At 38.6% G+C, this 10,148-nt stretch overlaps 1 non-coding gene across 1 annotated transcript; it reads left to right on the top strand.

Annotated features, from left to right (window-relative positions):
• Positions 1 to 969: 969 nt before the first annotated feature.
• On the top strand, positions 970 to 1,042 carry Trnat-ggu (transfer RNA threonine (anticodon GGU)). Its single transcript has one exon. It is a non-coding gene; the product is annotated as a tRNA-Thr (tRNA).
• The last annotated feature ends 9,106 nt before the right edge of the window (positions 1,043 to 10,148 follow it).

Here is a 10,148-nt window from a genome sequence, read left to right on the forward strand (position 1 = left end):
CCAACCTTGAGGAATTGAATTTACATATATAACAGAGAAACGGTAGAACCAAAAACTCCCTAGAATCGCGCTGAAACGGCCAGAAATACTAAGAACACACCATAAATAACACAAGGAGGCAAGGTGAAAAATTCTGGTGTATTTTTATTTCTATTTTAATGCCCTAAATAACGATCGCTAAATCCCGATACAAACCCTCATAAAATTATGTAACGCAACAACGATACTCCGTGAGCTTGGGGTACCTATCGTTATCGACAATAAATAAATAAATAAAATTACGTCAACTTGTGGTTTTCGAAAGAAATTATTTTGGAAATGGAACAATTTCTTCAGGTCCAAAGAGTCTTTCCCGGCGTGCACTGAACATAGCACTACCCTGCGATAATGATGAGGTCTTGTGTTTCCGCAAATCCTTATGTGCCTCTTAATTTAGGAGTTCCAGTCGTTGCCTGATACCAAGCGTCTGGATGCTTAACTTTCGAGATTGTCCTACCCACATTCTATGACATTGTAAGTTTCACCCGAGGGATTGACAATGTTTTGTCTTTCACCATGTATTATCTTACAAGGAAAACGTTCCGTGGCTATTCCACGGAACGTTAGTTCTACCCAACTGAGCTATGAAGAGCTATGAAGCCACTGACTTTGGGAGCTGGTAATTTGTGGGTTCTAATGTTCCCGTGAGGAATGAATCAACGATGAAATTATATATATGATATATATGAAATGAAGAGCGTCGCACCGGTATCACGAGGTCGCGGGTTCAAACCACGTTGAAGTCCTGAAATTTTCAGGCTTCTTTACGCAATGGCAAACATTGCGTTCATAACGGCGAGGATCATAGTAGCTTCACTTGATTTCATATCCGCAGTTCATATATGATCCATTTCATATATATCATTTCATTGTTGATTCATTCCTCACGAGAACATTAAAACCCACAAATGACCAGCTCCCAACGTCAGTGGCTTCATAGCTCAGTTGGTTAGAGCGTCGCACCGGTATCGCGGGGTCACGGGTTCAAACCCCGTTGAAGTCATGAATTTTTCAGGCTTCTTTACACAAATACGCAATTGCAAAAATTGTGTTTATAACTGCGAGGATCATACCTTCACTCAAAACAATACACGGCAAATAACAAAAAACGAAGGCTAACTGGACCCAAACTGCACTCCACACAACATTTCTGTAGCGCGTGATATCCATTTGAGTAGCACGATCTGCTTGTTCCTGAGCATTGCCACAAACTTGAGTTTGATAACGACGCAGCCTGTGGAAGATCCTCGTTTAACAGTAAATGGATGTCACGAGACACAGAGACGAAGTAGTAATTACAAGATTTTCCCACCCAACGAAGCTCCAGATGGGAATCGAAACAACACGAATTGAGTAAATCCAGAAAGCGATCCCAGCTACATATTCTCGCTTGATAGTTACAATTTGTTTGTACCTGAGTCCTAGCAACAGAGCAAAAAGTCTATCCACGCTTATCGCTGATAATGTCCACAAGGACACTCCACAGAGAACAGAACCAATACCTAAGTCAGCAAATACATGAAATAACAAATTTACCAGCGTTCTTGCACCACTGCAAGGCCATATATAACTTGACTAGCGAATTAAAAGTTAAGAAGAAATATATTAATCTGATCCAAAATACTAATTATTAGTAATAAGCGTTAAAATTCGCTTTGTTTTAAACTAGTTCCCCAAAAATATATTGACATATCAGTATTCCATAAACCCATGCTTCCTTAAAACCAAAGGTTGAAGACTAATCCACTCTCGCAGACCACTATTTTCAATCCATGAGTAAAATCCTAGATCCCAAAACTCCCGCTCTTTAGGATTCTTATTTAACTACTGCATGGTGTACAATTCTTACAATTATCTTCCATCGTCCCAACTAGATCTAATTTTCTGATTTTAACTTTAAACGTATTTTAAAATTCCGAATTCCTGACTTTCTTATCTAATTTTGACCAGAGAAATGGACCTAGATATCGTAAGCTACGCTTTCCGTACGTCATGGTATTGAATCTTGGTATTACAAAATCTGAATTTCTGAAGCTATAGCGATTGATGTTATTGTTTTGGAATATTTCTTTAATATATGAAGAACAAAGTTCGTTCTTTACTTTATACATAAGAATAGCAATGTCTTGTAGTCGCCTGTTCTTTAACGTGGGTAGCTTTGCCAACTTAAGTAACTCGTCATAGGTTCCAGATTTCCTATTATAAATTGCTCTCAAGGCTCTTTCTTGGATTCGCTCCAGTTTCCTGTTGTCCAAAGAGCGACAAAAATTCCAAACGATATGACAATACGTCAGCTGAGGCAGTATGCATGACAGACTTGTATGTAATAAGTTTGACTCTGGCAGAAAGTATATTACGTAGTCTTGTTAGAACACCCACTTTCCTTCTTGCTCCTTTGCATACTTCACTGACATGTTGAAATCCAGGTTTTGGTCTGTTGTTAGCCCCAACAGTCTAAGGTCAGAACCACACTTTATTTTTACATTTGACATTATCTCCAAATCTTTGGTTTTGTCCTTTGGCCCCATGCTCATTATTTGGTACTTTTCATAATTACCTTTCAGTAAATTTGATTCGTACAACTTAGATATGATTTCTCCTTCTTTATTTAAAATATCTTGTACTTCCTTAACCTTCTGGCCTACTGAGTACAGCTGATGGTCGTCAGCATACATCGTTAAGTTGTGTTCATTTGCAAAGATGTTAAGATCATTTTGAAACGTGTTCCAAAGTAAAAGGGCCAAATGTTGAGCCTTGAGGGCAACCCCTTAACACCTCCTTCCATTCACTTGTAATCTCTATGCCAATTTTCTCTCTGTAGTTTCTTTCAGTTAAGTAAGACTGTATTAAGCCGGTGGATGACGCTGAGAAGCCATATGCGTGCAGAGGAGGATGTAACGAATCAAAGGCCTTGGACATGTCGGTAGATATGATCCCGACAACATTACGATCATTGATTGCTCTTTTCCAATTTTCGTAAGTTTGATAAGCGATGTTTCAGTGCTGTGCCTTTTTCGGTATGCTGTTAGATTTCTGCTTAATCTTGGCTCTATAAATGCTGTTACGTGCTGGCTGAGTAGCTTCTCAAACACTTTGTCACAAGCAGGGAGCAGTGTTACTGGCCTGTGGTTCTTCACCTCATAGATACTATCTTTCTTATACACCGGAGTCCACTCTCCCTTTTTCCATTCACTGCCCAGCCTCAAGATCGAGTTAGGTACTCTATCATGACCCATTCCTTTTCTCACATTTAATTCTTTCAAGGCTTTCGTTATTTCTTCACAGTGAAGTCTCTCAAATTGAAATTGGGGACCGTTCACAACTTTCTTATACTCATTTATCCTTTGTATGGCTCTTAAATTGCTCTTTATTTGATTCTAGAAGTTTAACATCTCCAATACTATTGGCCACCGAGGAGAAATAATCCAAGAAACAGTCTGCAATTTTTGATTGATCTCTTGATAACATTTCCATCCTTCTCCAAAGTAATGCATTTATTTCCATCCGCAGTTCAAATGAAATTTCATTAATTTGATCGCAAAATCTTTCTACGGTGGAAAATGTTTTATCCAGAGTTAGGGTATGAGTTACTTATCCAAACTGAAATAATAAATAGGGGTCACCGACTTAGTTTAGTGGCTTCCGAAGAGCTATCCGTTTCAAGCATTCTCGAAAGTCGATGAGCTCGGGAAAAGAAAACTAAACTAGAAATAGTGTTCACTAGAGCTGCCCCCGTGTTTGAACAGCTGTTTATAACGATTTGTATTGAAATAAATTTTGTGTGTACGACGGTTGAAAACCTTACGTTTCAAAAATTTTACTGAAGTTAACATCCACGTAAATAGTCCGATATTTCTCCGTAAGTTGGACAATGAAATCTATCACAATCATACTGAGTATTGTATTAATACTCCGTGTGTAACAGCAACGTATTCAATGTTAATGAATTTGTGTAGTTGTTTGGGAAAAAACATCACCGATAATTATTACAATAACAATAATCAAACTTGTAACAATGTATTGCTAGAAAATACAACAATCAACAATCTATTTGCCCATAAACCAGGCAATATAATTTCTATTAAAATCATGCAATATTCTATTTCGACTTTCTTTCAAACAGCAACATTTTGTATAATAGTATGGTGGTTTACTTTAGTAAAAATGCAATTGCATGTTCAATCAGGTGAGTAATTTGCAAAAAAAGGATAACAATAACGACAATAATAAACTTTCATCAAGATATCACTACCAAAGACTGTGATTGACATAATAAATTGTACGCCTATTTCCATCTAGAGCTGCACTCACCAATTGTAGTTAGCTACAGTTGTAATTAATCTCTTTCAAAGCGAAGCAAATATTGTAACCGAGGCTAATTAATCAGAGCAAATAAATCAAATTGTTCAAGTTTTGGTTCAGGAATCATCCACAAACATCATTCAACTCAATTGACTAAACACCAGAAAGTAGTATAAAAGTTAAAGCATCTCAAGAGGTATGGCTTTTCACATTTACAACTTGGTTATTCTGGGAAAGCTCAAAATCTACATTTTCGAGCAACAACAATTTCTCGGTTAAGGACGTTCGCGCTAATTGTTTGTGCGCAACGTTACTGTGCAGGTAACGCGACTGTAATATGTCACGCATTACTTCGAGCATTAGTGAAGTTGAGGTTTTAAAACCTTTGCAAAAACCGTGGACGATAAATCTTGCACAGCGTTGGATAAGAGAAGATCGTGATAAGTCAAAATTGATTTAAAATATTTATGAAAGTCAAGTAGACTACTGCACGACTGATATTCGCGGGGTTTTATCAGTCGTGCACTAGCCTTCTTGACTTTCATACAAATTTTTCAAGCATCAGTTAAAATAACATGGCGACAAAAACGCCGAGGAAAAAATTCCAGGCCGGCCAAAGAATGGCAGATCTATTTCCGAATCATTATGAAACTTCAAAGAGAAGTGAGCGGGAGGATGGAAAAGCTCTGGAAAAGGTAGCTCATCGAGTAGAATAGTGGCTGAAAGTTTGGAAAACTCAACGACGAACCGTTGCGTAAATTTAATGGGGCTGTTTCTTTTTAATGTTTTTATTACCCTACGAACTTAAGTTCAAAGTGAATGCATGTTTTTAAAGTTCTTTTCCTTTACTTTCGTGAAAATTGAGCAGTATTTTCGTCCTCGTCCGCTTGAATAGTGCGGACCTGTGTGGAAACAATCAGCGATTGAATTTCACAAAAGAACACACTCCAGAGGATGAGCATGACGGCAATGGAGAGATATTATACAAAACACCAACCAAATGAAGATGACCCCTGCTTAAAACTTCGTTGCTATGCTCGAAAAATGGTTTTTTTTTGATAAAAACCTTTCATCTCTTCAACGATCAATCCTCTCTTGGGTTCCAGTCCTTGCCCGACAGGTCACGCAAAAGCGTAACAAACGAACTTTTCCAAGAGCTTTGCAAAATCACATAGATTTTACTCGTCCAGATCATCGGTGACCCCTATTTTTTTAATCACGAATCACTTACTTTACTTACTATCGACAAAATATGATGAAATGAAAAAATTCTCACCGTAAGAAGTTATCTTTTTTTAACATTTTCTTTCCTCGTGCCATCGAATTCCGGTAGTGGTTGCAACGGATAGAGCTTACGAAAACGCTCGTCGAGGATGAACTCTACTGTTTACCACATCCCTAGCGGCATACAATTATCTAAAAATCTCACTCCTAAAAACCTATGCAAGGAAACGTTCACTCCAACAGTTTATTTTTATGATTTTCGATGGATGAGCAGATGAGCTTACATCTCGCTATTATGACCGATTTCTCGAAATTAGGGCGTTTTTCCACTGCCATTTTCTCCGAAACAAAGTCGGTGACCCCCATTTTTTTTTTCATTTTTGGAGTAAGTACTTTATGACCTAACTCTAGGCAAGAAATGAAGAAAATCTCACCGTAGGAAGATTTTGGCGCGAACGTCCTTAAGTCGTCGATGTTGTCCTTGTATTGAAAAATGTCCTCTTGAAGGACGTTCCCCACAATTTTCGGAAACGCTGTTACTCAAGAGTGCTGCTCCTGCTTGTAGTATATGTTGTTTTTTTTTACTGGGACGATATATTCGGTGTTACGTAATCAACTATGATTTGTATCGAACCACGTGTGTGAATAGAAGAGAAAATAAACGTAGCGTGTTTTCAGAGAACACGTCTGATTCTCTTACTGGAATACCTTACACTGCTTTTCCAAATAAAAATTAGTTTTCAGTGTTCTTAAGCGTTTGAGTTGAGATTCTGTTCTGAGATTCCGACCTGTTGGATCGAGTCTGTCGATCCCGTTGCTAAATTTTGTCTAACAAACCAAATTTTGTTCCGAATAATTCTATTCAGTACTGCTGAATGCTTTTGAATTCAAAGAAAGTGCAAAACATTCACCTTTGAAGACTGCTTGGACATGTAGTACGGCGACAAAACGTGACCTCTTGCTTGGAACAATTACATGTACCCGACATCACCTTGCGCGCTTGCAACGGTATTACCCGAGACCACCGTGAGAGCCTACTTTCATCAAATAGGGAACGCAATTCGCATAGTACAAACACATTTCTCCCTTTTTTGAAATTCCTTGTATGTATACACGTGGGGACTGCTAGGGTGCCTCGTCGGGTTTTGGCCTCTGTGCGGAGGCAAAAAATATCAAACTTTTGATATTTTTGATATGGTGAGAATTTTTCCTTTTTTTCGAGGTATGTTTTGTCGGAAATAAGTAAAGGAAATGATTCATTTCAAAAGGATGAGGGTCACCGACCTTATGTTTGCAGAATAGACAAGCAAGACGTTGATTAAGAAAGCTGAAATCACCGACGCGATGTTTGTCTACATTTTCAACCAGCGCGCCTGTGTTTTTCTTTATTAAGAAGGCTTGTTGGGCAAGGTTGAATAATCTTTCAACAAAATAGCCTTAAGTGGTAACCCTCTGGCAACATCTGATTGGAGGTTTGAATACAGGGCTTGTCGGGACGAGCGAAAAACAGGCGGGACTGCTCGGCAGGGCGAAATAAAAGCGAGCGAGGACTAGGGTGATAGGGGCAGTCCTCGCTCGGTTTTTTATCCCCCGTTGTTTCCTTAGTCCCGCCGAACGTCCCTCCTGCTTCTCGACTCATCCATTTAGTTCTCGCATGTGTAAGTGTTCTGGCACTCTGACACGTACCATATCAGAGAAAATTGACATTTAAATTTTTCTAGCCTCAACTGACGAAAGAACCAGGAGCTCGTGAGTAATCATCTCCTCCTCGTAAGAACTGTCTCCAGCGTTACGCGCAGGGGCGTGACAAGCCAAAAGAAATATTTCCGCGTAGGCAGGCTTCATTTAGGTTGATTTACATCCTCTGGAATCAATACTTGTTTAATTTTTTCGACAATCAGCCCATTAGCTAAAAAAGTACGGTACAGTGGGCTTCTATTGTCCATATTCACACCACAAAAACTTCGATGGGCGCCAAATGGTTTGCAAGCGAATGTTGGTTTTTTGGTATGATGAGAAGAAATGTGTAGATCTAGAACGATGTTATCTGCCTCGGCCTTTGGTATCTTCAGATAACAGCTTCCTCAATCTGCATATTTCTTCATTTTATATCCGACCTCAGTAATTGTTATATATAGTGGCTGTAGTGTTACTACATTTTAGACATTAAATTCTGATTTTGCTGACTTACGTTACCTCAAAAATCTTGTTCATCCCAAGTGAACGAATGTAGTCGTCTTCTTGTTTAAAAGGTGAATAGCGTTACCCGCTAGATGAAAGTATTATCTAGTGGATAACTCAACTGTTTTTGATGGCGCTTATCAGCTAATCCGCCATTTACATGAAGAGAACATTTGTAAGAGCAAACTTCAACAGACGTCAGTGCAGGTCCCAAATAAATTTGTGTTTTCTTGAGCATTAAATGCTTTCCGTTACCCTTTACCCTTGGACAAGGTCTGCCGCTAAAAACCTGATTATCGCGCGGAATTTGTACGTTCGTTTAAACAGGTATTTCCTTTAATTCTATGATGTTTCGGCCGTTTCGTGACACAAGTTCGAGCTATCAAACTAGCGCAGGTAAACATTTTTGTTGTTTGTCGGTTGCTGTTTTGCTGCCCGAGACCTGAGAACCATATCAAATTTCAAAAACCACGACCAAAGACCCCCACCTTAAATATTCATGTTGACAAAAAAAATTGACTTGGGCTGATTAAACTGTTGCAAGCCTGAGGCCTGTTTCTCAAAAGTCCCGTAAACATTTCCGCCCGGGTGATATGCAATTTGTGAAAGTAAGCTTGTCTTTGAACGTGCCTTTAATACCAGAAAAAACAAAAGAATTGCAAGGTTTTATACCTTTAATGAAAGGTCTGGTTTTTGAAGATACAAGGTGGATTTGTGTCATCCAAAATACGCTCGAAAAGTTTTGGGACATTCGAGGAACGTGCCCCAAGGTAACTGGGCCTTAGAATAGCCGGTAATCACAAACTAATGATTAAAACTGGTAGATGCGATAAAACTGAAAGGAATAAAAGATTGTGTCCTACTTGCGACTCAAATCAAATTGAAGACAAAATCCACCTACTGTTTCACTGCACTACCTATAAAGTACCACTTACCAAATGTCAAACAATTATTTATAGTAAAGGCTTCGAAAAAATCAATGAATTCTGATAATTACTTTGCCAACATTGAATTTAGTTATTTTTTTCATGCTTTAATTTACCAAGTGATTTAATTTCAATGTAGCCTAATGTAACTCATAGACATATATAAATATGTAAATGTCTATGTATAAGCACCCATTTCTCCATTCCCAAAAGGATCGAAGAACATAGATTTAAAACGTGATGATGGTTTTATGATGGAAAGTCGAAACAGACGTTTAAGTTACCGAGGATCGAACCGGGGACCTCTCGCTCCGAAAGCCGCGCACTAGCCAACTGAGCCAAGACTGCTTCTCCCCCTTTTCTTCTTACTTATCTGTAGTGTCTCGAGAAAAGTTGTTTCTATTGCCGATACGGTTTCAGTTTTCAACTGCATAGCTATCTTGGTGTTGCTTTTCTTAGCGGTTTAATGCATGATGAGGTTGACCTTTTGCTTTTTCCGCGTTGGAGTTCACTTCTTAACTAATCTATTGGTCGGTGATAGAGACAAGTGAGATCCGCATTCGATTTATTCTTAACTGAGCATTTTAAGGGCTCTGGTGGCCTTATTTTCGGTGCCCTTTCAATCCGATTTTCAAGGGTCAGCCCCAGCCGGGGATTTTGAGTATTCGGGTATTCCGGGCCTTTTTGACTCAGATATACGGTATTTTTTTGTCACAATTCGGGTATAACGCATTTTATTTCGAGACATTTTAAAGTATTTTATAAAATCATACATTTTGCAATTTTAACGTATATTGGTATCTCAGGGGAAAAAAAGTGGTTATATTGGTATACCACCCCACCTCTCCCTCCCTCCCTCCCTCCCCTACTAACATGTAAACCCTTAGAAAAACTGGTAAATGTACCTTTTTCAACCCTATTTACACTGGGGTCCAAACGTGGTACCATAGTAAATGTTGAATTTAACATCTTTGCCACTAGTTTACACACGAGTATGCATATCTTTGCATCTTATTTGCACGGAGCAAATTTGGTGTAAATCTAATTTTCCCTCCATTGTGGTGGTCTTTTTCTGTTTCGTGTAATTCTCTGTTAAAGTCTTTGGTTTTCATTCTCTCTTCCCACTGCTCCACACAATGAGGTGGTTTCGTCTTCATTGACCATGAGAAATTCGTTCTTGTAGATGCTGCCTTTAAAATTTAAGATTTCATATCAGAAAAACCATCATAAAACCATCATCACCTTTTAAATCTATGTTCTTCGATCCTGGTAATGGAGGGGGTGCTTATACATATATATTTACCTATTTACTTCTATGATAATCGCTGGTTACTCGTTACTGGGTTTAGTGACGAATTCGACGTTCAAGCAAGCAAACGTGAACCAATATCCTGCTGGTGTTCTTTGGGTCAAAATTACTGATCTGATCGGTGTATACGTAATTTTAAAACCGTTGAATGATAAAAATAGGCAGTG

This window comes from Montipora foliosa, chromosome 12, assembly GCF_036669935.1.
Source record: "Montipora foliosa isolate CH-2021 chromosome 12, ASM3666993v2, whole genome shotgun sequence".
Lineage (NCBI taxonomy): Eukaryota > Metazoa > Cnidaria > Anthozoa > Scleractinia > Acroporidae > Montipora > Montipora foliosa.